This window comes from Salmo salar, chromosome ssa01 (assembly GCF_905237065.1).
Source record: "Salmo salar chromosome ssa01, Ssal_v3.1, whole genome shotgun sequence".
In the NCBI taxonomy this organism is placed as follows: domain Eukaryota; kingdom Metazoa; phylum Chordata; class Actinopteri; order Salmoniformes; family Salmonidae; genus Salmo; species Salmo salar.
In genome coordinates, this window is record NC_059442.1 from 88,417,085 (window position 1) to 88,423,934 (window position 6,850).

Below are 6,850 nucleotides of genomic sequence, written 5' to 3' on the forward strand. Positions count from 1 at the left end.
AGTTGAAGGGAAGGAAGCTCACACTCGCGCTGATTTTCTACAGTGAATTATAAATGACAATGAACAATTGAGATATTTACATACTGAATAAAAAATAAACATTTAGCATGACTGCAGTTACTGCTATACCCATGAAAAAATGGCTGTATAAAGATAATGCACTGAAAAACAAAATCAACCCTGGATATTGTAACAGCATTGTATGCATAAGAAAAACAATTAAGATCTGATCTATTGTCCGGGACAAGTTGAAATTAACTACAGTGAACCCCACATGCATATATATACACTTAAAATCTGTATGCATGTCTCTATATGCACGCACGCCCTGTAGGTATGCACGCAGTCAAAGGTTTGGACACACCTACTCATTCCTGGGTTCTTGTTTATTTTTACTATTTTCTACATTGTAGAATAATAGTGAAGACATCAACATTATGAAATAACATATCATGTAGTAACCAAAAGTGTTAAACAAATCAAAATATTTGTTATATCTTAGATTCGCCAAAGTAGCCACCCTTTGCCTTGATGACAGCTTTGCACACTGTTGGCATTCCCTCAACCAGCTTCATGAGGACCGCAGAGTGAAGGAAAAGCACCCAACAAGTGCTCAGCTTATGTGGGAACTCCTTTAAGACTGTTGGAAAAGCATTCCTCATGAAGCTGGTTGAGAGAATGCCAAAAGTGTGCAAAGTCATCAAGGCGAAGGGTGCTACTTTGAAGAATCTCAAATATAAAATATATATTTTTATTTGTTTAACACTTTTACTACATGATTCCATATGTGTTATTTCAAAGTTCAGATGTCTTCACTATTATTCTACAATATAGAAAATTGTAAAAATAAAGAAAATCCCTTGAATGAGTAGGTGTGTCCAAACTTTTGACTGGTACTAAGAGGCCTATTATCAGCAACCATCACTCCTGTGTTCCAAATGGCACGTTGTGTTAGCTAATCCAAGTTTATCATTTTAAAAGGCTAATTGATCATTAGAAAACCCTTTTTCAATTATGTCAGCACAGCTGAAAACTGTTGTTCTGATTAAAGAAGCAATAAAACTGGCCTTATTTAGACTAGTTGAGTATCTGGAGCATCAGCATTTGTGGGTTCGATTACAGGCTCAAAATGTCCAGAAACAAATAACTTTCTTCTGAAACTCATCAGTCTATTCTTGTTCTGAGAAATAAAGGCTATTCCATAAGAGAAATTGCCAAGAAACTGAAGATCTCGTACAACGCTGTGTACTACTCCCTTCACAGAACAGCGCAAACTGGCGCTAACCAGAATAGGAAGAGGAGTGGTAGGCCCCGGTGCACAACTGAGCAAGAGGACAAGTACATTAGAATGTCTAGTTTGAGAAACAGATGCCTCACAAGTCCTCAACTGACAGCTTCATTAAATAGTACCCGCAAAACACCAGCCTAGAAGACCAGCATCCCGGAGTCGCCTCTTCGCTGTTGACATTGAGACTGGTGTTTTGCGGGTACTATTTAATGAAGCTGCCACCTGTCTATATAAGGTCCCACAGTTGACAGTGCATGTTAGAGCAAAAACCAAGCCAGGAGGTCGAAGGAACTGTCCGTATAGCTCCGAGACAGGATTGTGTCGAGGCACAGATCTGGGGAAGGGTACCAAAACATTTCTGCAGCATTGAAGGTCCCCAAACACACAGTGGCCTCCATCATTCTTAAATTGAAGAAGTTTGGAACCACCAAGACTCTCCCTAGAGCTGGCCGCCCGGCCAATCTGAGGAATCAGGGGAGATGGTCACAGGTTCTTCGTCACATCCTGACAGAGCTCCAAAGTTCGTCTGTGGAGATGGGAGAACCTTCCAGAAGGACAACCATCTCTACAGCCCTCCACCAATCAGGTAGAGTGGCCAGACAGAAGCCACTCCTCAGCAAAAGGCACATGACAGCCTGCTTGGAGTTTGCCAAAAGGTACCTAAAGGACTCTCAGACAATGAGAAACAAGATTCACTGGTCTGATGAAATCAAGATTGAACTCTTTGGCCTGAATGCCAAGCGTCACGTCTTTAGGAAACCGGCACCATCCTTTCGGTGAAGCATGGTGGTGGCAGCAGCATCAAGCTGTGGGGATGTTTTTCAGCGGCAGGGTCTGGGAGACCAGTCAGGATCGAGTGAAAGATGGACGGAACAAAGTACAGAGAGATCCTTGATGAAAACCTGCCCCAGAGCACTCAGGACCTTAGACTGGGGCGAAGGTTCACCTTCCAACAGGACAACGACCCTAAGCACTGTGGTGGCTAATTTCTGCATTACCAAATGAGGAGAGTTACAAACTTCACACACAAGTCAGAGTTAATACTTAAAACTACAAAACAACTTTACTTTCTAAATTACGTTGAGATTCCATCTTAATTCACTTTAACTTTATGTAAAAAGGTTTATTCAATATATCCAGCAACTCCTTTCATACTGGGAGGAAAAAAATAAAAACAGTTTCAGACCTTAAGGGCATTTTTATTTAAACTGTTGTACCCAGACGGGGATAATTCAATACGCATTTATAGTTACATTGTTAGGGTAAGACAACCAAAAGTGGACACACTCCAATCAGTTTGTAGAGCACAATTTCCCAAACATTGTAGACAGTTTAATAACGCTTAAAACCTCATCTGTATCAAATTCTCCATTAAAGATACCAACTCAAAACCTACGTACGTCTACGAATGGGTGGTTTAAATTGTATCTACCGTAATTTCCAGACTTAAACGCACCTGAATTAAAAAATAGATATTATTTTGAACATAAATAAGCCGCACGTCTATAAGCCGCAGGTTCCTACCGGTACATTGAAACAAATGAACTTTACACAGGCTTTAACGAAACACAGCTTGTAACAAAAATAAATAGGCTTTAACGAAACACGGCTTGTAACAAAAATAAATAGGCTTTAACGAAACACGGCTTGTAACAAAAAATTTAAAATTAGCAGTAAGCTTTAGTTGTCTTTTTGCACTGAGTCAATTCCTCACGCTGCTGTTTCCAACGTCTTATCATCGACTCATTAAGACGTGCTCCCGTGCAGCAGCTCTATTTCTTTTTCCAACAGCCAGATCAATCGCCTTCAACTTGAAAGCTGCATCATATGCATTTCTCCGTGTCTTTGCCATGATGAGGGTGACAAAATGACTTCCGTAATCAGAATGATGGGAAGTTTGAGAGCGCTCGATTTAATCTAAACAGTAAACAAAAAAGTTGTTTGACCGTAACCCGTTCGGCAATTTCATTGGTCTAATGAAAGCTTCATGCCGCCAAAAAACTGAGCACGTCACAGAATGTGTTTTTTAGGAGAAAAAAAAATTGAAAGCGGGAAAAATCCATATATTAGCGGCGTCATTGTTTAAGCCGTGAGGTTCAAAGCCTGGGAAAAAAGTTGCGGCTTATAGTCCGGAATTTACGGTAATTATATTCTCAGCATTACTTGATCAAATCTCTAATAATCGATTATACACACATATTGTCATATATTCACAGAATCTATATAAAACGTTACAAATTCTTAGGTAATCACACAGAACTTTAAAGATAACCCACACAGGATTGGCCAGATACTCACACAGAACGGGTCAGATGTCCACACAGAACAGATGTCCACACAGAACATCAGAACATAATTGAAAGGTTACCCACACAGAGTCAACCATACCCGCTCACACAGAACGCTCCTACAAAGATTACCTAATGGTAACTTTAACAAAATACTCACACAGAGTAACCCAGGGCATACCTGGCTAGCACATTTAAAATAATTGGAATTCATCACCTCTGAGGGTCACTTAGACAGTCACACAGACATTCTCAGAACTAGGTCCTTATTCCAATGGGGCTTCACCAAGTACCATGTTTCACACAGAACACACAGTCACCCTGGCCTCTCATCCCCACAAACCGCACCAATCCCCACTGTGATCAATTCGGTGTCAGGACGGCTCTAGGTCGCCCGCAACCGACCAGTGGCAGAGTATCTTTTAGTCCGCAAACTATCAGATTACTCTCCTCTGACTCGGCCCTGTTTACGCCTCCAAGGTGCCCCCCTCACAAAGGAATACACACTCAGATCTCATGTAACAGAGGCTTTTCTAAAAACTCGACTTCAAGTGTGTTTTGCTCACCTCTTTCTTTAAAAAAAACTAAGTTTGAGATGTGGTATCCACTCGGCTCGCTGCCTCTCAGATCAAAGGTGGGTCCATCTGCTTCATTCCCGAAGTGTTGGTTTCCCTGAGATCCCAAGTTTGAGGGATCCCTCGTGCACGATTTACCTAGGTCGTCAGGCGCGATCACCAGGTGAAGATTCACATCCCACCCCCGTCGCCAAATGTGGTGGCTAATTTCTGCATTACCAAATAAGGAGAGTTAAACTTCATACACAAGTCAGAGTTAATACTTAAACTACATCTTTAATAATTAAGATGCTTTTGCAAAAGTACACAGGAGCAACAGAGCAACGGACACCCCGCCCAGACCAGCGAGACACCCTCAAAGACCTTCAAGAGCCCCTCCCGAAGGACCTGCACCAAGAGAACCCACGCCAAGATGACCTACACAAAGACCACAGCATCAGCAGCCACACCCCAACCAAGACCACCCCAAGAAAAACAAGGCCACAGCATATATGCCACTTCTGCCCACCCCATGCCCCCCACACCTGCGGCAAGGACCTCAACATGACAGCAGGACACATGCCCAGTTCGTGAGCAGAGCAACAGGCTCAACCCCCACTATTACACCCGCCCAAGCCCCATCCTGCTACCTAAGAGATATGTATCAGATGCTCAAAATGCTCTGCTCACACCTACTGTGATGGTCCGGGCCTAAACCACACAAAAACAACACTAGACACTATGGAACACAAAGCTTTTACTAGCTCATCCTGGAATATACCATGTCTGAGGTCATCTGCCTATGGCGAAAAGAGCAGGAACCCAGACTTCAAAGATATTGTAAATACAGACATTGTCATCCTACAAGAAACATGGTATAAAGGAGACGAACCCACAGGTTGCCCTCTAGGTTACAGAGAGCTGGTAGTCCCATCCACCAAACAACCAGGTGTGAAACAGGGGGATGCTAATTTGGTATAGTGCAGACCTAACCCACTCTATTAAATTAGTCAAAACAGGAAATGTCCTTGTGTGCTACCTATATCCCCCCAATAGAATCCCCATACTTTAATGATGACAGCTTCTCCAGGGGGAGATCAACAATTTCCCAGGCCCAGGGACATGTACTAGTCTGTGGTGACCTAAATGCCAGAACTGGACAAGAACCGGACACCCTCAGCACACAGGGGGAGAGAGGGCACTAGAACAGTCTGCAGCACCCGGCCTCACCCTACTAGAACCTGAAGTCAAATGTCTACGGTTTGCTGATGATCTGGTGCTTCTGTCCCCAACCAAGGAGGGCCTACAGCAGCACCTAGATCTTCTTCACAGATTCTGTCAGACCTGGGCTTTGACAGTAAATCTCAGTAAGACAAAGATAATGGTGTTTCAAAAAAGGTCCAGTTGCCAGGACCACAAATTTAAATTCCATCTAGACACCATTGCCCTAGAGCACACAAAAAAATGATACATACCTCGGCCTAAACATCAGCACCACAGGTAACTTCCACAAAGCTGTGAACCATCTGAGAGACAAGGCAAGAAGGGCCTTCTATGCCATCAAAAGGAACATAAAATTCGACATACCAATTAGGATCTGACTAAAAATACTTGAATCAGTTATAGAACCCATTGCTCTTTATGGTTGTGAGGTCTGGGATCTGCTCACCAACCAAGAATTCACAAAATGGGACAAACACCAAATTGAGACTTTGCATGCAGAATTCTGCAAAAAATATCCTCTGTGTGCAACATAAAACACCAGATAATGCATGCAGAGCAGAAAAGACACCAATACCCGCTAATTATCAAAATCCAGAAAAGAGCAGTTCAATTATACAACCACCTAAAAGGAAGTGATTCCCAAATCTTCCATAACAAAGCCATTAACTACAGAGTGATGAACCTGGAGAAGAGCCCCCTAAGCAAGCTGGTCCTGGGGCTCTGTTCACAAACACTCCACAGAACCCCAGGACAGCAACACAATTAGACCAAACCAAATCATGAGAAAACAAAAAGATAATTACTTGACACATTGGAAAGAATTGACAGAAAAACAGAGCAAACTAGAATGCTATTTGGCCCTAAACAGAGTACACAGTGCCAGAATACCTGACCACTGTGACTGACCCAAACTTAAGGAAAGCTGCGACTATGTACAGACTCAGTAAGCATTGCCTTGCTATTGAGAAAGGCCCTCATAGGCAGACCTGGCTCCCAAGAGAAGACAGGCTATGTGCACACTGCCCACAAAATGAGGTGTAAACTGGGCTGCACTTCCTAACCTCCTGCCAAATGTATGACCATATTAGAGACACATATTTCCCTCAGATTACACAGACCCACATTGGATTTGTTTTCTAATTCTATTTGATAAACTCCCATATCTATTGTGTGAAATACCAGTGTGCATTCACAGCAGCAAGATTTGTGACCTGTTGCCATAAGAAAAGGGCAACCAGTGAAGAACAAACACCATTGCAAATACAACCTATATTTATGTTTATTTATTTTCCCTTTTGAACTATTTGCACAGCATTACAAAACTGTATATAGACATATGACATTTGAAATGTCTCTATTCTTTTGGAACTTTTGTGAGTGTAATGTTTACTGTTAACTTACTGTTCATGATCTATTTCACCTGCTTTGGCAATGTAAACATATGTTTCCTATGCCAATAAATCCCCTTAAATTGAATTGAAATTGAATTGAGGAAG